Genomic DNA, 21,454 nt, shown 5'->3' with positions numbered 1-21,454 from the left:
CAAAAGATGTAGAGACATTAACCAAACAAGTGAGCAGCACGTGCAAAGGCCTGGAAGCTCAGAACATCTCAGAGGATAACACTTGGTGAGGGTGGGAAGCACCAGGGTGGGCTGAGAGTAGGGCAGAGGGTGGATCCCGCAGGTGGACAGGTGCAGGGGGCAAGGGCTGCAGCTGCCCTTGACTCATAATGGAGAAAAGAGCCTGGAGACAAGATCTGCAGCATGGGCTGTGGCTTTTTCGCCACCTCTAAATCCTGTGCTTCTGTGTCTTTTTGTCCCCAAGACAGTGACTCAGAAAGCCCTTAAAAACCACCCTAAGGTTTTCACATCCTGGCTCACACACAGAAGTGAGACGAGCATGGGCCCGGGCAGAGGTAGGCTGCCCAGGCTGTCCAGTGTGTGCTGTTTCCCTGCCAGCCAGGGGACGGGCCCACATCATTTCAGCCCTGCCTCCTTTGTGTTCCATATTCATATTTTCTTGACACAAACCATACAAAGTTTCAACACTTGGAGACTGCAAAGTAAACCATTTGTACATACCAGGTCTGGTAACACTTTAAATAATAGGCCGGTTAGTTAAAGCTGCACTACAATAAAAATTCCCCTCCAAGTACACATTACGCCCTCATTAATGCCAAGTGAGTTCAGCATGATTAATGTTAGGACAATAAATAACTGGGAGATTGTGATGACCTCCAGGCTGCTGCACCACAGTGAGGCCTCGGGCGGCCTAGGCTCCTGCCATCCTCTGAGTACACTGGGCGCTGCCTGCCCCTCCATCACACGCACCCCAGCCTGTCCAAAGCACAGCTCCAGTGGGGACGGGCCGTGCAAGGTAGCCCGAGCCTAGCCAGTCCCACACGCAGGGCCAGTCTCGTGACAGCTGGGAAGAGGGGCAAGGAGTTCATCAGAACGTGACCTTTCCTCCCAAGAAAAGATTACCGTTTGGGAGCTGGAAACCAGGCCCTCGGGTCCACGGGCAGAAAGAGGACCTCCTTACACTACTGGGAGAGATCTGGGCCAGGAGAGCTGGGCAGCTCTAATTGTTTCAAGCACCACCATGAGAGGCTCAGGGAAATGAGTGGCTCTCTCATGGTGACAGTGAAGGCTCTGCTTAGGGAAGGGGGACTTGGTCATCACCACTCAGTGCCTGAGAGGCCCAGGAGAAAATGTGGGTCACCCACCCTCAGGATGCCTCCATCAGAGCTGAAGAGGGAAGTCCACATCATGGTCGATGAAAGAAAGGGGATGCTGTGCCCTTTCTTGGCAATTCTATGCCATGTGGGGCCTGGCCACGAGATGGGAGATCAGGGGAGGAGGGACCGTTTTGAAGGTGGAGATGCTAGGTTAGCCAATGAGATGTTGACAACAGGGGAATGAGAGCCACTTTAGGAGGCAAGAGACCTTGACACCATGGAAGCTGCCCTCTCAGCCCTTGGAGAATGGAGAAGACTTGGGAACCCAAAGGGCAACCCAAAGCTCCTCCTCTAGTGCTCTGGAGTTGAAGTGGCTCACCCCACAAGGCCCACCTCGCAGCCATTGCCCAGATGGTTGTGGATCCTGCTGTGGCCTGTGGAAGGCCCTAGGCTGCTGGCCCACACCAGACCTTACTCACGTGCTAGCTTCTGGCTTGCATCCTCCTTGGCTTTGCTGGGGTGGGTCTGGCCTGGCTTGCTATGAACTCCCCTAGGCTTTAGAGCCTCTGTGCTCAACAAAGTACTTGACATATAATAGATGCTCAGGACATGGTGGAACTGATGCTGCATGGGTGGCCAGAACTCTCCAGCCTTTCTTCCATGGCAGCAACTACCACCTCCAACATCACTGGCCCTATAGTCACATCTACCCAGTATTTTCTCAAAGCACAGGCCCTCAGGGGTGGGCATCCAGGCTGAGACTGGAGGCCTAGGTAGACATGGAGGTGAGGAAGGGTGAGCTGCCATTCCAGCTCAGACTTTCCACTTAGGCATTAAAAGCCAATGTCATTGATTAATGGGGATGCTGGATTGACCAAGAAGTAAGGACAAGAGTGGCTAGAAGTGGGTGTTGACTTTTCAAACAATCATAAATTCCATGAGGGTGACAAAAGGGCCTGTTCTGTAATTATGTTCATTATTTACACTAAAACCTAATTAAAGTCATTATGCTTTTTGTGCATTGAACAAATGACTGGCGTAGACACCAAGCCAGCATAAGTGCTGCTGGAATCACTGTGGAAGTGGAGGGCTTCAGGTCCAGCCAGAGCCCAGCACCCAATCATTCTGAGTCACATTTCTCTGGAAAGGAAGGCTCTGGCAGGACAAACAGAACAGGACAGGGAAAGGTGACAAGGAGACCATTACAAAGCTCTCCTGCAGCCTCTGTCCTGCTTCCTCTTATGATGCAAGACCAAGATTCCTTCCTAAAGCTCCATGGCTCTGCAAGGAAACTGTGTCCAGGCCAATATGGGGGCAAAGCCAGGCACTGCCAAGTATCCAGGGAAGACCAAGCCCCAAGGATAAGGATGAGTCTGTTTAACTGGTCAACATTTCCAGATGTCTCCCAGAAACAGGGCTCAGTGGGAGGCTCTGGGGAAAAAATGAGATCTATCTATAAAGTCACTGACATTCTACTAGAGATCATGAGAATGTCATCTATCTATAATGCAAATTGAAAATCCTTAGAAAAATACAAGGAGATATCACTAGAGGACCAGAGGAAGGTTGAAAGTTTCTCTGGTTGGGTTCAGAACAGCTTCATAAAGAAAGTGGTTAGTGACATAAGCAAAATGGCAGAGTAGCAGGCTCCCAACACCTGTCTCTTCACAGAAACATTGAAAAGTCAGCCAGAACCTGTTAGGACCAACTTTATCAGAACTCTGAGAAATAGTCAAAGCCTTATGGCAATCAAGCAAACACTGAATCAAGAAAAAGGCAACTTGAAAATGGTAAGAAAATCCCTACCTTACTCCATACCAAAACCTCAACTCAAAATGGATTAAAGGCTTAAACTTAAGATTTGAAGCTCTAAAGCTCCTAGAAGAAAACATAGGGGAAAATCTCCTTGACATTGGTCTTGGGAATGATTCTTTGGCTCTAACAGCAAAAGCACAGGAAACAAAAGTGGGACTACATCAAAGTAAAAAATGTTTGCAGAGCAAATAAAACAATCCAAAAAATATACAGGAAACCTGTGGAATGAAAGAAAATATTTGCAGACCATTTATCAGGTAAGAGAATATTATCCAAAATATATAAGGAACTCTTACAACTAAAGAGTCATAATAATAATAAAAATCGCCCAATTTTTAAATGGGTAAAGGACCTGAATAGATATTTTTCCAAAGAAGACATACATATGGCTAACAGGTATATGAAAAAAAACGTTGACTAGCAAGGGTGAAAGTGGGCATCCTTCTCTTGCTGATCAAAGGGGGAAGCTTTCAGTCTTTTGCCACTGAGTATGATGTTAGCAGTGGATTTTTCACAGATGCCCTTTATCATGTTGAGGAAGTTCCCTTCTAGTTTTAGTTCTCTGCGTGTTTTTCAGCATTAAAGGGTGTTAGATTTTATCAAATGCTTTTTCTTCATCAATTGAGATGACTCTGTGTGGTTTTTTTTTTCCTTTGTTCTGTTAATGTTGTGTATCACATTGATTTTCTTATGTTGAACCACTTTTGCTTTCCTGGGATAAATCTCACTTGGTCATGGTGTATAATCCTTTTAATATGCTGTTGTGTTCAGTTCACTAGCATTTTGTTGAGGTTTTTGCATCTATATTCATAAGGGATATTGGCCTGTAATTTTCTTTCCTTGTGATATCTTTCTCTGGCATCGGTATCAGGCTAATGCTGGCCTCATAGAATGAGTTAGGAAGTCTTCTGTCCTCTTCTATTTTTGGAAAAGTCTGAGAAAGATTTATGTTAATTTCACTTTAAATGTTTGGTAGAATTCACCAGTGAATCCATCTGGTCCTAGAATTTTCTTTGCTGGATGATTTTTAATTACTGATTAAATCTCCCCTTGTTATAGGTCTGTTCAGATTTTCCATTTTTTCTTAAATCAATTTTGGTAATTTGTGTGTTTCTAGAGACTTGTCCATTTCATCTAGGTTATCTAACTTGTTGACATGCAATGGTTCATTGTATTCTCTTATAAATCCTTTTCATTTTGTTAGGGTCGGTAGTAATGTCCTCACATCCATTTCTGACTTCATTTATTTGCATCTTCTCTCTTTTTTTTTTATCAGTCTGTCAATTTGTTGGTATTTTCAAAGAAATGACTTTTGCTTTAATTGATTCTATTGTTTCTCTGTTTTATGTTTCACTTATATCGGCTCTAATCTTTATTGTTTCTTTCCTTCCAATAGCTTTGCTTTTAGTTTGCTCTTCTTTTTCTATTTCCTTGAGGTTAGATTATTCATCCAGGACCTTTTTCCTTTTTTAATGTAGGTATCTGCTGCTATGAATTTCCCTCTGAGCGGTGCCTTCATAGTATCCCATAAGGCTTGTTATATTATGGTTTTGTACTTACTGGAAGTTCTATCTAGAGTAATTAGGCATGAAAAAGAAAGAAAAGTCATCCAAACTGGGAAGAAGTAAAACTATCTTTAATCACAAATTGCAAGATCTTATATGTAGAGAGTCCCAAAGATTTCACAAAAAAAGCTATTAGGGCTAATAAATAAACTCAGCAAAGTTGCAGAAAACAAGATCAGCATGCAAAAAAACAGTTGCATTCCAATACACCAGCAATGAACAATAAAAAAGAAAATTAAGAAAACAATTCCATTTACAATATCATCCAAAAGAATAAAATACCTAGGAATAAATTGAACAAAGGAAGTAAAAGACTTGAACACAGGAAACTATAAAACATTGCTGAAGGAAACTAAAGGAGACAAACAAATGTTAAGACATCTGCGTTCATGAATTGGAAGACTTAATATTGTTTCGATGTCATTGTTACCCAGTGCAATCTACCATCACATTCCTACAGGTAACTGGAATTTGTATAGTGAGCATCTGCTTTTCTAAATGGTTCCTGACATTCTGTCACTATAGGAAGCTTCTAACAAGAACCTTGATGTGCATCAATAGATTTGTTTGTTGTGGTGAAGTCTGAAGGCAACAGTGAAGTTGCATCTTAAGATTAATTTCTAAAGTCAGTGTGTACCATAAATGCATACAAAATGAGAGTTCTCTACATACAATATGAGACCAAGTGAATTTGTTCCTATCTCATGTCTGTACATATCATACACAGTAGGACTTTGTAAATAAATTACAATACGTTCCCAGAGACCTTCAGCAACCCACAAATACATGAAAGCAGACATGTTTGAACAGGCTCCTGGCTCTCTCCTGTATTACATTTCTGAGAAGAGCTCATACTCTTGATGCCCTCTCTTCAAATCCTGGTGAACAGCCTTTTCGACTTTCACTGGAGTTTTAATCTCTCACTTGATGAGAGACAGATTTGCACACTAGTTGGAGAACTATTTGCATGAGCTTCCCAAATTCCTTCTCCATTGGCCCAGATCATGTGTGTGATGGACTCTTCCACATCACAGAGCTGAGCCAGTGCTAAGCTCAATAGTCTACTCTTCAAATTTTTTCAAAATTCCACTTTTTGGCTAAGTCAGAGCTGATATGCTCAGCTGGGCAGGTTTTTGCACTGCACAATTCCAGGGGGGCCATTCAGTTAGAATGCAACATGAGTGATCTTTGTCTCTTTGTCACTATCTCTGTCTATCTCTCTGTCTCTCATACACACACACACACACACACACACACACATTTTTATACTCTTCCTCCAGAGTCACAGTGTTGTGAGAGCAGAGTCTACACTGCATGGAGATGTGGATGTGAGCAGCCAGCTCAACTCTGTGTCCGACTGTATGGTTCCAATGGCTCATGGTCCACTCCAGCCTCACAGTGAGTCCCATTCAAACTCTTGTCTCCAAAAGATTATAAATGACCACATACCCTGGACCTCTAGTCAACACTGTGACTGTTAAATCTACAAGAGCATGCTGTAATCCCAGCTGGTTCTGACATCAATCACCAACTCCCCCTCCCTAGGGCACAAGTAAAAGCCAAGGCCAGTGAGGGCGGAGGTGCCCCGCTGTGTCTCCCCAGCCTGGTCCTCAGCTTTCATTCTGCTGCTCCTCCGCCACCTTTGGCCTCCCCTATCCCCTCTGCTGCCACGCAGGTCCTGGTGCCTCTCTGCTCTGTCTCGTGCTGGTCCGCATGTCTGGCTGCGCTAACCCAGTCTGGTCCCTTCGATGTATCATGACTGATATAATTATTGGACTGAATCCTCAGCCCATCTGTCATTGAACTGAGTTCAGTTTTGAAAGCACAGAACCTTTTGGCCCCACCTACCCCGCCTGATGGACTGCGTCTCGATGGGTCCAGGAGTCTGCAGCCAGGTACTGACCACTGCTGACCCAGTCCACACCAAGCAAGGAATTCTGCAGGCGTGGCTCTCCTCCGGCACAGACTCGCTCTACTCGTGCCCCTGCAAGAAAAGCTTCTGGGGGTCCCATGGCCTAAAACACCCTCTCACACCATCCAGAATCCCATTTCTCCAGAATTGTTTTCCTCCTTCCTCACCGAGACATCCCTTCTCCTATTAAGAGATGCCTCATCAGGGTTTTTCTATATAATCCTGCCATTTACACAATTATATAATTCTCCCTTCCCTTATAGGGGAGGAAAGCTGAAAAGGAGGCAAACGCCACCTGTAAATGTCACAGAGCAACCCTCCCATTTCAGAAGCCTGATAACAGGGTGTGCACTGCAGGCTGCCCTTGAGGGTCAGGTGGGTGGCCCCAGCCATATGCACTGGGTCAGCTCAGAAAACCCCCTTGAGAGGACCCACAAGAGCATGAGGCCATGCTCACAGGCCCTCTTGAGTGTCACCTGTACCAAACAGCCTCACCTGAAGGCCAACACTCCTGTCCCCAGCAGCCCTCACCTCCTAGCCCCAGAGGAGCCTACCTGGGCATTGGCAGCCCTGGTTTTGTGGCCAAGCTAAGCCATGAGCAGGAAAGAAAGGGTCCCTCTGGAGACTGGTCCCTCTGGCAACCCTGGCTGCCTCGGTCCAAAGCAGAATGGACTGGCTCTGATGAGGTCTTCAGTGAAGAATCTGAGGGCCCTGAGGATACCAAGAGCCATGATGGGGCCCAAGTGTCCTCTGCGGCCATGAAAAGAGCCAACTCAGTCCCTACTTCCTAGTATGGCCTCTTCTAGGAAGACTCCTATGTACTGTTTTCCCATCAGAACCACCTGAGATGGAGGATATGCAACCCCTGAGCCCTCCAGAGAAGAACTGAGAGCAGATTGGAAGACGTCATCTGCAAAAATATCTGTTGATTCAAGCTAGTTGGTGGAGCCTGAGACCATGGCTTGATCCCTGGGAGGAGCATTTGCGGGGTGAGGACAGTTTTAGCTCAGGATTTTGGATTGCTGGACCCAGCCCTGCCACCGGCTAAGGATCTAGGCCAAGTCCCTGCCCTTCCAAGACCCCGTTTCTTCAGTTCTAAAAGGAGAGGAGGGTCTAAGTTGGTGGTTCTTAAACACAGCAAGCACCAGGATCAACTCGGGAAATTTTTATATATATGTACACGCCTGACCCCACCCCCAGACAATATCAATCATCAGATCTCAGGTGGCCTAGGCATGGTGAGCAAGAAGAGTTCTCCAGCGGATTCCGAGGTACTCCAACAACCTAGAGTTCTATGAACAGAACCTAACACTCTAGCCCAGGTGAAAACAAGGCCACAGCATGATGTTCTAGACAAGTCTCTGTTTCCTGACACCAGCCTGGTTGAGGTGCTTGGCTATGCCCAAGGCCAGCCTGCACATCAGAGGTAAAACCATTCCCCCAAGGCCGAGCATCATGATCACTGGCCGTCCAGCTGGGCCACGGCCACCTCTGCCCAGGCCACCTCTGCCCAGGCCAGCACAACTCGGCTAAAGACAAAGGTGTCTTTCACCTGTCCCGTTCCAGGGCTCCCAAGGTCCCCTGTTCTATCCCTGCCCCATCCCACTGGACCGTGTATTACTATGGCCTTTCTCCTGGTCACTCAGTGATGAAGGGGAATCCATTTGTCTTCCATTTTGATGGCACTGAGTTCCCTCCCATCATCCAGATGGGAAAGCTCAGAGTCTTCTTTTTTCCTCTCCTCTTTGTCGTCTGAATCCTCAGGTCCCGTGATTTCTACTTCAGTCTCTACTATCCCAACAACACTATCTTCCTGGACCAGCTTCTCCCTTGCCTGGAATAAGACAAAAGCCCACAGGCAGGTGTCTCTCCAGCCACCCCCTGAATCTATCCTCTTGGATAAACTTTTCAAACTGAAGTTCTGACTTACGGGATCCCTGGACTAGCACATAAGACATGGTGGGGAGGAGGGTATTTGTACATTTGTACAAGTGGATCCACTACTTCCATCAGAATCTCAGTCAATTTACGGTCCAACAAAAGCGGATAGACACTGTCTACCATGCCGCCAGCATGATTTTTCTGCACCACCACTCTGTGTTCTGACCAAGACGACCTTGTGGGCAGGAACCGTGTCTGAACAACCTCTGTTTCTCCATCATTTTCTTTGGAGTCTGGCACAGAGGAGGAAGTTCCATGCATATTGAATTGAATTACTAGCCACAGCCCAGTATGATTTCAACAGCATGGGAGCGAAGCCTTGAAGAACTCCCCCTCATGAGCTAGAAACCCAGAGAAAACTCTTGGCTCTCTCCTAGCAAGACAACAGCCTTTAACTCTGAAAGAAACATTCCACGTGCATCAGCTTTGCCATTGAAAGTGAGCCAAGCAAAGGTGCCTCCAGCCTATGGAAGGGACTTGGGGACACAGTGCCAGCTGCAGCAGGTGATTCGCCCTCAGGCATGACCACACACCTAGTCACGGCCAAGCCACTGCCTAGTGAACCAACTACAGAAACGAGGTCTCCCCATTTGACTCAAGCAGCCAGATCCTCAAATTTCCACCAACCCCAAAGCTTTCTGCCAATCATGACTCCAGTCTTGGGCTCCCCTACAGATGTCGAGCTGTATACGTCTTGTTCAGAGATGTTTATAACTCAAGTTCCAGAGACAACTTGGAGGGCTCTCAGGCTGTAATCTACTTAAGATGAAAATCCATGACATCTCCTTGGAATCCTGCAGCTTCCAGGGGGCACTGCAACCTGAACTTTAGATATTTGATTTTCCTGCATGTTGTGTGTCCAGGTGAGAAATCCATGAGGTAAGCCACAAGGCGACCAGACCTGCAAAAATGCAAAACACCTATTTGCAAAGGGAAGACACAAGGATTGTGGAATCCCACTCCTCAGATGGGTTCCAGCAGCACAAGCCAAGTGCAGAGAGATTTACAGAGGAACTGGTGTTTGCCTCATCTACCTGGTGTCTTTCCCCCAGACGGCGGGCAAGCAGAACCAGTTTCTTGGCCTATTGCATGGATATGGCGTTCAGTGCCCCAGGATCCCTGAGTTCAGCTCCTCCCAGACCACAGTGGTAAATAGCAGAGGTCCCAGCTCAAGCCTACTGGGGATCCAGACACGCTTGGGGCAAACTTCCCAGAAATCAAAGAGCATAAGAGACTGAACTGCTTTAAGGTAGAGAGTTTGGCCTAAAGCAAAACCCAACAATGTAGACCTGGATGTAAGGACTCCCCACCTTAGCAAAGGAGGGGTCTGAATGGTTGTGTCCCTCCCCTGTCTAGTCCTATGGATTCATGTCTATAGCCTTTAAATTCTTTAGGACAAGCTGCTAGCCAAAAAGGGCACAAACCAGGGCTCAGCTTCCACACCGTGAGGACCCTTCCCGCCAATGCCCTGCGTGGCTGATGGGACCACAGTTCCTGATGGGAGAGGCCGGGGCAGCAGGAGTGACCAGCAGGAGGCTGTGGTGACCCACAGATGACAGTAGTCAGAAGCCACACTCAGGCAGCATGCCAGGGCCCTGTGGCGAGAGGGACACACAGGGAGAGGGGCCTCAGTTCCTAGAAGAAGTAGAGGCACAAAGTAGCAGCCAGACAAGCTCATGAGCACGCGCCAGACATGCCGGAGGATCCAGAAATATTTGGTGGGAAATTCGCGAGGGAGCTGCGACCCTATAAACTGACACAGGAAAGGAGTAACACCTTCAGATTATTGCACTTATTGTGAATTTGTTTGTGTGCATGGGTTGCAAAGCTGACAGAATCTCAAGTTATAAGAGAAAGAAAAAGGCTAGGTGATGGGCTGCTCCTTTTGAAGTCCCGGATCAGCCTCCTGTGACCTTATTTTCCTGACCCAAAGACGGGAATTGCTGTTGGAAAACCCGTGAGCCCTGGTGGAGCCACTTCTCCGTAAGACACTAGGAGTGAACCTCTGAGTCACTCAGGGGATTTGGTGGATGAGGAGGGTTTGGGGTGAAAGTCCCTGGCTATTGGCTCCATCCCAGGTCACCAGCGGGGTCTCCAGGAGCCTGTGTGGGTCAGAGCCCCAGCCCTACCTGCAGAGCAGGGGCCAGGCACTTGTGAGCACTGTCCCCGGAGCCCCCATTCTCATCCTTTGGTTCCTCCTTGCCTTGCCCACAAAATTCTGGGAGATGAGGGAAGGAGAGCGTGATCACAGACCAAGAGCAGAGCAGGGAACCTTTATTTTGTTCTTCTATTCCCACGCGGCATGCGGGACCTTAGTTCCCGACCAGGGATCGAAACCGTGCAGTGGAAGCGTGGAGTCTTAACCACTGGACCACCAGGGAAGCCCCAGGGATCCTTTACTCAGTCCTTCAACAGTCATCAAACACCTGCACATGTCAGGTACTTTGTCAGGCACTGAGCACAGTCAGGTGAGCAAGACAGATGCAGCCCCTGCCCTCAGGGAGCTTACACGCTAGTGGGGCCGATAGGTATCAAAGAAGGAAACCGTAGGAATTACAAGGCATGATGAGGACTTCCAAGGGAAAGAGAGGCCTCTGTGGGGAGAGGGCAGGCAGGGACGGGGATGGGGAGAGGCTGCCCTGCACTGGAGGGTCGTGGGTGCACCCAGCGGAAACGTATCTGACCTGACGTGGAAGGTAAGCAGGGCTGGTGTAGGAGAAAGGGTGGTCGGGCAAAGCCCTCGGACAAGGCGGCGGGGCGCCAAGCCCCAGCAGGACGGGCGGTGAGCAGAGGCGCAGCAGCAGGGGTGAGGTCGAGGAGGACGCAGGCGGGCCTGTACGAGGCCTCGGAGGCCCCCAGAGGACTGCACATCCTGTCCCAGTGCAAAGGGAAGCCAACGAGGGGCCGTGCACAGCGAGGCGCCGCGCTCCGATTGATTTTGATGAAGATCAGTCTGGCTGCCTGGGGACAGGGGATGGGACGGGGCTCTGGCAACAAGGGGACCCGTGAACTGCAGAGAAGTTCAAGGGAGAGATGATGGCAGCTAGACTCAGACAGAGTCCACAGTGAAGAAATGGATACGTTTGAAAAAGATCTGGAGACAGAACCTACGGAACTGGTGATAAGTGAGGGGGTGAGCGAGGGGGCGGGGAAGGAGGACGCCTTGTTTTCCAAGTGGAGCAACTGGGTAGTCGGAGGGGCCATTTACTGAGGCCACGTATTGAGGTGGAGCAGGCGTGAGAGAGAATATTCGAGTCCTCTGCTTGGGATGCGTTTTAAGTCAGAGTCCATGGGACTTCCAAGTGGGGGTACTAAGGAGGCAATCGTGTGTGAGGCTCGAGCTCAGAAAACGGATAAGATTTTGGGAGTTGCCGGCACATGGTTGGACTGGGGCAGGGGGTGGTCACACTTTCTGGGCATCTGCCCAGCTCACAGCACCTGAGCCTCACAGCGATCCCTGGAGGTAAGAAGGCGCAGTGCCCTTGCTTTCAGCCAACATCCTTTTCTTTCCTCACATTATTCCTCTGCTTAAAGGCCTCCTTGGGCTAAAATGGGGAGCCCAGGGCCTGGACAGCGGCCGCTCGCCTCTGTGACTCGGTCTCCTGTCATGTCCCTTTAGTGCCAACCATGGCAGCCCTGTCCCCTGCCTTCTCTGCCCACCCACCACCTGCCTTTCTCCCTGTCCACAACCCTCCTGGAAATGCTCCCCCCACCTTCAGCTGAGACACAGCTCTGGCCACTGGCCTCCCCAGGAAGCCTTCCCTGACCACTGCCCTCCGAGCACACACATGCACACACACACACACTAGAGATGAACACCCCCCACGCACTATACACACAACACACATACCACATGTACGCACACAACACACACAGTGCACACAGACACACCCACACAACACACACAGCACACACCATATACTCATTACAACACACCATACGTTAAACATACCATACATAATACACACACACACACACACACACAACACACTCACTTCCCGCCATCCAGGCAACACCGATTTCCCCTTTCCCTGAAATCGCTCGGCACTGACTCAGCTGCCACCTAAATAAAATGATACGTGCAAAACACCTGGGAAGGAACCTGGCACACAGGGTCCTTCCTTCTCCCCACCAAGGCCCTGAACACACCTGGTCTGGCACCAGGATCGGTCAGAGGAACAACAAGTGCCTGCAGGGCTTTGGGCAGAGAAGGAATAAATGACCACATTCCAGGGAGCTGAGAAAACTCTCAGGAACAAGCTGCCTGAACTTGGGGGTGGCTCGTGGACAGCGCACAGACACCGCCACCCGCCCCTGCATCCATGCTTCCCGCACCAGAGCCAGCACGGCCCCAACTGCTCAACAGTATTTTACGGAAGCAACAGAGAGGCAGGTTCCCTAACAAAACACACAATGAAACAGACTCCGGGACCGGGAGTACGAGATTGGCTCTAATCTGGCTCTGCCATTAACTCCCTGAATGACCCCGGACAAATCACTTGAGTGCTCCAGTCCTCAGCTGCCCCATCTGTCAAATGTGGATCATCTTTCCCCAGAGCCCCTCACAGGATGGGTGTGAATCAACAACCAAGGGCTTGCAAATGAAAGTGCCAGACAAATAGCAGTCTAGGAGAGACGTTGCCCTTTCCTCAACCCCTGAGAGTTGACAATGTGGATGCCACCAACTGGACCTACTTCCCCATCTAATTCCAGGGTTATGGCTCCCCCAGTGCCACAAAGAGACGGAAGGAAAGGAAATGACTTTCCCCCTCAGGACTCTGAGCTAGGCATGCAGCCAAATATTTTTATTTAATGTCAGAGGAAAAAATTCAAAGACCTCCACACTCTTCACAACAGTGTCAAAACTAGAACAATCTTGGCGCACAAATCACTTTTACATCCACCGTCCCAGGACATAGCCCTGCATGGGTCATGAGGCACGTGCACGCCCAGAAACCAGAATCACAGAGCTCCTGCTTCGCCGGGGCCCTCGCAGAGATCCAGGGCCCCTAAGAGTCCTAAACACCATCCCAGCTCCCAGAGGCACAGCAGGGACTGACCACAGCCTCTGTACTCGGGGGCTGTATTGAGTGACATCTACGTCAGAGTGTCTGAGACCACAACGGCCCCTGGACGTGAGGCTGATTAAGGAGGGTTACGTGAATTGCCGAATTAAGTCGTCCAAAATTGGATAAAGCGATTGTGAAATCTGTTTTGAGTCAACCTATACATGTCTCATTGCAGGAAAATGTCTCAGTAAGAGTTCATGGAGGGGGAAAAAAAAAAAAACCTAGCAACTCATTGTTGGCTGACCTTCCTGGGCTCCTAATATCCAGTTCCCCAAAAGGCATCTTAGCCATGTAATTTCCAATATGGGAACAATTTGAGTTGCAATTAGGCAAATCTCAGAAGGTTCTGCCACTGATTTGTTCGTTCTCTCAATATTATTCTACAGGACACACTAAAATGCTGTGCCAGGTTCACACAGAGGGCAGCTGGGAACAGCACATGTGGGTTACGGAGGCTGGGTAAACACATCCCTGCTCAGTAATGGTACCGCCAGGCCTCTGGAGCTGGGCTCCTGGCCCTCCACCCCCAAGGGCATCTACTAATGGCCCTGCTGGGGGCAGGGCTATTAGCAACTCAGGGCTTTGCACTGGGGTGATAGTCTGTCCAGGCTCTAGGCAGTCAGTGGGGAAGTGGTCAGGGTAGCTACCAGCTGCAGTGCAGCCCCGGGGCTGCAGGTGAAGGAAGAGCTAACAGACTCTGGCAGTAACAGGAGATTTTGCTACAGGCCACATCTTTCACTGAGCACCTCTGCTGTGCCAGGCCCGAGCTAGGCCCTAGGGACACTGAGATGAGAAAGACACAGCCAGCCTTGACCTCAAGGAGACTGGTGGGAGGACATACCAGCAAGAAAACCCAATTGTTTTCTAAGACAAAGAGTTACAATGAAGGTATTATTTTCAGAAGTGCTGTTGAAAGCACAGAAATGGAAGAGATTCAGTCTACCTGGGGTGTGAGAATAAGCTTCACAGGGGGCCACTGAGCTCCACGCAACCAACCATGCTTCAGAGTCACTACCAGCTGGAGCAGGAAACTATCTGAGGGTCTGTTTACTTACAGGCATTTGCCACAGGGATTGCTTTTGGGTCAAGAACCCAGAAACCCACGCCAGTATGACTTCCAGCTTCTCTCCCACTGACAAACAAGCCCCAGGGGAGGTCATGGATGAAGTGAATGCTACCGCAGGCCCGTTAATCACAGCTCCCTCTAAGCCAAATCAGTGGCAGGTAGGGTGACTGACCATCCCGGTTTGCCCGGGACTCTCTGGGTTTAATACTGAAAGTCTCATGTCCCAGGAGAACACTTACTCCCAAGCAAACAGGGATGGTTGGTCACCCTGGCCGCAGAAGGGTCCTCTGACATTCAGACACGGAGCAACCCTCACGGCTGCCATGGAAACACACGCCAGAGCCAGCAGAGGCACTGCTCTCTGGGCCACCCAGTCTCCCAACACACGCCCGACCACCTCGGCCTCGTCATTGGTCACCGCGACTTGTCCCCAGCCCATGAGGTCTGGCCCGTCTCCAGCTGCCTGCCAGCGGGCTGGGCGCACAGCATGTGCTCCCTAAAGAAATGTCGACTGTCCTACAAAGTCTGTCCCTCAGCCTCTCTGATCTTTGCTCTTTTCTTCTTCAGGCCAGGTTGAAGGGACTCAGATGGGCATTTGATCCCGACAACCAAGAATTCCCAGGACAAATTCAGGCTTCTGTTTCTGATTCACTGACCCTCAGCCCACCCAAAACCAGTTTGGTCAAACATTTAATTATGAGGTTTGTACAGGAGAGTTTTCTAAAAGAGATATTTTACATCTGTTTTCTGAGATGTCCTCCTGCCATTTCCGAGTTTATCTAAGAAAATTCTGTGTTGTCACACTCCACCTCCCAAGGGTGGAGGGGACCTCAAAGCTCACCTAATCCAACTACCTCATTATACAAATGTGAAAAGGGAAACCTGTTGAGATGAGACGCATCCAAGGTCACAGGGCGAGTGAGTGACAGTGGGACAGGAGCCCAGGAGTTTGGACCTCTGCTCTAGCAATCTTTCCACTACGTCATAGTTGATTGCACCATGGAGAGAACACCTATCTCTCTGTTACAAGTAGGTTAGAACATAAAATTCCCACACAGGCACTTCTCCCATACAAATAGGACCATGAACTGTTTCTGATTTAATCACCATGCATCTCAGAATTTAACCAAACTAAACAAAACCCAGGTTGGAATAAGCACCACTTGGAGCATCATACCCAGACCATCCACGGCTCCCCCTTCTCTGTGCATAGCCCAAGGCCAGACGTGGGCCTGGAATCCATAAGATAAACCTTACACTTTGGGATTATGGCTCAGGGATATAACTGCTATTGATGTGGGAATGCAAATGACATGTCTGCAGAGTTCTTGTTGCCTGGAGTAAAGGGGTTGCAGCCCACTGACTTAGTCTCACAACAAACAGCCCCCGAGGTTTTGGGACCAGGGGCAGGGTCAGCAGGGTCACTGGCAGAGGAGGTGGCACACCTCCAGGGACATCGCATGGGCCCCAGGGGTCCTTCAGGCAGCTGAAGCCAAGAGGCTCTCCTGTGCATCTCCAGATGGCCAGCACATCTCTCTGTCTGTCCTACAAGCCTTTCTGCTACTTCCTGCATTTACCCAACTATGATATCAGGAAGAGCAAGACTAGAGAAAATGCAGAGAAAAGTAGATGAGGTCAGTGAGTGACTCCAGCCAGTGGTGTGGCAGACTTACACTGCAAGATGCAGCAAGTCTGGAAGAGAGCACGCAAGCAAAGGCGGAGGCTCAGCATCTGGACCCCCTAGGCTGGGAGGGTTTGCAACCACCTCTGTGGTACACAGGGTACCTGCACATCGTGGGAAACTACAAAGATGTTAATGTCATCGTTGAATGACTCTGAATACGTTCCACCCACGGGACTGGCTTGGTTTGGCTAGCTCATCCTTTGGGGAGCTTGCCCAAAGTCACACATTGAAGAATACCATTCAGATGTTGTCATGGTAGGAACTCCTCAATGCAGGACTCAGAAGACCACGTGGGCCCCACCTCGGTCCCAGCAGGGACCCTTAATACTGAGTCTGGCAGGACTGATAGGCACTTTGTTCTCCCCATCCTGACAGACAGCTAAGCCGCACGGCAACAGCTTCTAGAAATAGCCAACAAATTTTCCTTTCCAAGCATAGACTCCTACAAAATTCTAAAGGCTCTCCATTACCATTACAGGTATCACATACATTCACCTGTAAATCTTTCTACAATCTCAGCTCAACTCACTTTTTCAGCCTATGTCCTGTCTGCTCCCCATCATTTACTCTGTGCTACAGTCACGCCAGGCTTTCCTTCCTTCCTCTTCTGCCAGGAGTTTTCTTCCTCCATCACAAGCATCTCCCTTAGCTGATGGCTGAGCTCTCACTCATCCTCCAGACTCATCAGAAGCTTCCTCTAGGAAGTCTTCTGCATCTCCTGATGAGTGATTATTATCTTCTCAAAATTCCCAAAGAATGTCTTCTGAATCTATCTTATGGCTCTGATGCTCAATAAACATCAAATTGTATTAACATCAGCAATTTCCCTAGTTAGGATCTAAGCTCCAGCTTCCAGCCACATAGACAACAAAACAGAAAGATCTGAGTCCTCAAGACCATAAGGATAAAAGACTCGCACACTCTTTTATTCACACTGTTATAATTCAGCTCCATTTTTAGTCTTAATAAAAAGCATTTGCAATGTTGCTAGTGTTCCTCTGGGCCTGTAAACATTTTTGTTCCAAACACATAAGCTGCAAAATGTTGGAGCCCCACTCAACGAAAGAGCAAGAAAACCACATATGCTTTAAGCCAACAGCCAGGAGGTGGGAGCGGAGACCCCACTCTGAGCAAGCTAGCTACCCAGCTCCTGGGTGGGCATGTGAAATTCACAGGCAAAATCAAACTAGTAAAATGAGGGGGGAGGAGGGGATTGTTTTATTCTTTTTAAAAAAAAGTATCCCCAATATTAAATATAAAACCTCATGAAATATTTCACTGCTCAAATCAAGAAGCGGAAAGCATTGAGATGTTCGGACACTTCACGGCTACCACAGCCCAAAGCAGGTCACACCACCAGCACGCAAAGCCAAAAGGGAAACTTGGATGCCTTTCCCCATCTTAGCTGCCTGGCGGGGGAACAACTACATTAAAAATATAATGACTTTACATCGGGAGGACGTTTACCCATGCCACACATGAAAAGCAGAATCCTGATTTCACAGTCACACCTCTGGACTCCATGGGGAAGGACCAAACGCTAGTAGTTGTGAAAAGCAGGGAAGAGCAACAAGCAGATTCATGAACTGGGGTTTCTGTGTCCCAGCTGTCTTTTCCCCATTTTAAGAGTGCCTACCTTTTCTGAAGACGTTAGTATGTAAGACTCATGAGGATTTGTGTGGATTTCAGACATACTTTACAGCAGGAACCCTCAACTACATAGGTCTCGTGAAAGTGAAAAATCATTCGCTTTGACAATAGACCTATAAACAGAAGACAGGGGAGTCGTGAATATGCTAATGGCTTTTCCCTGCTATGGCCTTGCAGTATTGAGGTTTCAGCCCCAACTTGTACTTCAGTTGGTGCCAAATCTAACCGGCTTTCAATCTTCAGCAGGAATCCCTGCTTTACATGAAATAAGCAGTATGAATCACAGATGTTATGGGAGTATTTCTGAATAAGAAAAGTGTCCCTGTAGAGTTTTGCTGATTTTGTAGTTGGGGAAATGTTTTCCCTAAAAATGGAGCAGTAACCTGATAGCTGAAAGATTATGAGTACAATAGAGCTTTAAATATTTTCTAAATTAACACGTTACAGAAGGATAAATCAGCCAGCAGATATTTAGGGACCCTTGGAGCTTCTCGACAGGTCATAACTTTACTGGAATGTAAGCTCCAAGAGGGCAGGGGTGTGGCTTTGTCCACTGCTCTATCTGCTATACCTAAAAAGAGGGATGGGCATGTGGTACATGTCAATAAATATCTATTGGATGAATTGGATGATTAATTAATTAAACTTCATTATCGAAAAAGAGTATCACCTTAGGGGGACCCCAGCTGTTCTAGGGAATCTGAGCCCAACCAAATACTTAGAACTTGCTGTGCAGAAAGCCAGCAGAAATAAGACTTGTCTATCTGGCGCAGAAAACATCTACCATTGTGCATATCTTATGTATTTCCAGTACAATAACTCTGCTGAAAGCAGCAATTGTGGACAGTCAAGGTATGCCATCTTTCATTTACCCACTTATCAACTGAGCACATACTGTGTTCCCAGCCTTGGGTCAGGAAGGGAACCATAGAAATGACCAGAACGCCACTGAGAGAAGTGGCATCCTGAACCCATCCACATACAATGATCTATAGAGCGCTGAGTGGATTTCCAACCTGGCTGAAGGCTAGGGAGCTGGCAAAGAAGCACAGAGCCCAGCCGTCCTGCAGGAGCTGAACATCCAGACAAAACACGATGCAGGGACATGTGTCCCTTTGATGCCTGCTCTTTCTCACGTCCATGTGTTTTGCCCCAGGGGTGTGCAGAAAACTGAAGAGAGGGTCGCAATGCAGTCCAAGAACAGAGTGTGTATGTAGCAAAGCAAAGGAAGGCGTCTTAGAAAGCTGGCAAGGAACAGGTTTCAAAGGTCCTTGGACATAGGAAGAAAAAAAGAAGGAAGCATTTTAAAACTACAAAGGACTTTAAGCAGAGTGGTTAAGAAGATAGGCTTGGATCAAATCAACCTGGGTAAGAATCCAAGTTTTGCCGATTAGCAGTCATGGGATGTAGAGCAAGTTAAGCTAGTTGAACCTCAGTTTCCTTGTCTGCAAAATAGAGGTAATGCTATGAATACCTCATGAGAGTGGTCGTGGGGCTTCCCTGGTGGCGCAGTGGTTGAGAGTCCGTCTGCCGATGCAGGGGACGCAGGTTCGTGCCCCAGTCCGGGAAGATCCCACATGCCACGGAGCGACTAGGCCTGTGAGCCATGGCCGCTGAGCCTGCACGTCCGGAGCCTGTGCTCCGCAATGGGAGAGGCCACAACAGTGAGAGGTCTGCGTACTGCCAAAAAAAAAAAAAAAAAAAAAAAAAATAGTGGTCGTGAGCATCCACGGAGATAATGCTGAGAACACTCCTCAGTCCCAGGAAGCTCGAAATAAACTGCAGCTATTTTATAAATGGTAGCTTGAGATCAGGGAGCTGAAGGTGCATCCATACCCTGTCTCACCCCACACACACATGATCCAATCCTACTTATACTCATGCAGGACACTCTACCTAAATCACAGGCCCTCTGTCTACCGGAATCAAGCCATCTTCCGATGCCTTCTGCCGTGCGAAGGCTTCCTTGGTTAGCAGGACCAGGTGTGGTCGCCTCCCCTCTCTGAGAATCCATAATGCCACCTTCCTACCCCTAAAGCAATTCTGCCTCATGCCACAGAAATCAGTGTCCTCTTTAAATCTGCCCCGTCAGACCAAAAACTCTTGGAGGGCAGAGACAGCCCTTTTTACCATCATGGCCCCGTCTGGGGGCCAGCCTGGATGCCTGCCCCGTAACTGAATCCAGATCAACATGAGTTTTATAGGTAAGGAAACTGGACTCAAGGTCTTTCGGTCCATTGGGGTAAAAGTGGATCTGGGATCTGTCATCGGTCACTTGCTCCCTATGTGGAAACTCTGTTCCCAGGACACCGCTGTCCTCTCTGGGGACCAGAGTGGCACTCCACGTCTATCTCTTGGTGGAATGGAGCAGTCACTGCAGACCAAGCTCTCTCCAGGCAGGAAAGGAGGCTGTGGGAAAGGTCGACAGCCCCGCTGAGGTCCGAGGACAGCAATGCCAAGATCCCAGCTGGTAACAGCATGTTGGCCTTGGCTGTGCCTTGCCTTTGGAAACCAGGCCAAGGAAGTCTCTCCCTGATGGCCAGCACAGACCGGTCTGGCTGAGCCTCTCACCACCCGGGGAGCCGGCCAGCAGCACCCAGAGAGTGCTTGAGCAAGCAACCCAGCTGCATCTTCCTCACCGGTGTTCCCCCAAGAGCCCCTCCCTCCACACTGCTCCAACCACCGGCTCCGTGTGGGTGATGCTTCTCAAACACAAGTCCAGCCACTTGTCTTTACTTCCCTGGCTCCATGCTCCTGCCCTGCCCCCCTGCATAGTTCCTGGAACTAAAGTAAAACAGTGTGAGGATAGAAAACGGGGGTCCCCATCTGTGGCCCACGGGGATCGCTCTGTCTCTCCACACCTGGGCCTGCTTGACTCCCAGCCTGTGTCACCTGGAAACCCCTCATGCATCTGTCCACCTGGACGTCGATCCATCCAACCCAGACTCCCTCGGAAGGGAACCTCAAGGATGAAAGGCTGGGAGAAATGAAAAGATGATAGATAGTATTTGAGCTGGACAACAGGAACCTGGAGTCTAGCCCTGGCTCTGTGCTAATTTTCCATGAATTTTCTTAGACTGGTTCCATCTCTTTCTGACTTGTGGTTTCATGGATCTCTGCCTTCAAACAGTCACCTGGAGCCTCAACCCCCAGTACAAACCAGAGGTGTCCTCTTTGAAACAGGGGTTGGGGGAGGGCTGGTGACCACACCACACAGCCCTCTCTCTTCCTCTGAAGGTTCTAAGGACCAGCCAGCTTCTGCTCTGCCCATGACAGCTGTGATCATACATGACCCAGGGGCTGGTCATCAGCTCAGCTCCAAGGAGGAGGTATTTTCACAGCGGAGCAGGGGCTGTCGACTGGGCCTCTCTGACCCACCCAGCTAACCCCAACTGTCACGAAGGAAGTCACTCCCACACCTACGCAGTCCCAGAAAATGCATGAGCTATGCACAATGACAGATGTTTTCTGCACCAAACAAGGTTGCCCCCTGCACCCAGCCCAGGACATCTACGTGGAAAGCAGCCCTTCTCACCTGGGCAAACCCTCTACATGGCTCAGCCAGCTTCAGCACGTCCCACAGGCCGGGTCCAAGGTCAGGGGTTTCCCCACAGCA

Source organism: Mesoplodon bidens (assembly GCF_964165515.1).
Source record: "Mesoplodon bidens genome assembly, chromosome: 14".
Lineage (NCBI taxonomy): Eukaryota > Metazoa > Chordata > Mammalia > Artiodactyla > Ziphiidae > Mesoplodon > Mesoplodon bidens.
Note: the sequence above shows the minus strand (reverse complement) of the source record.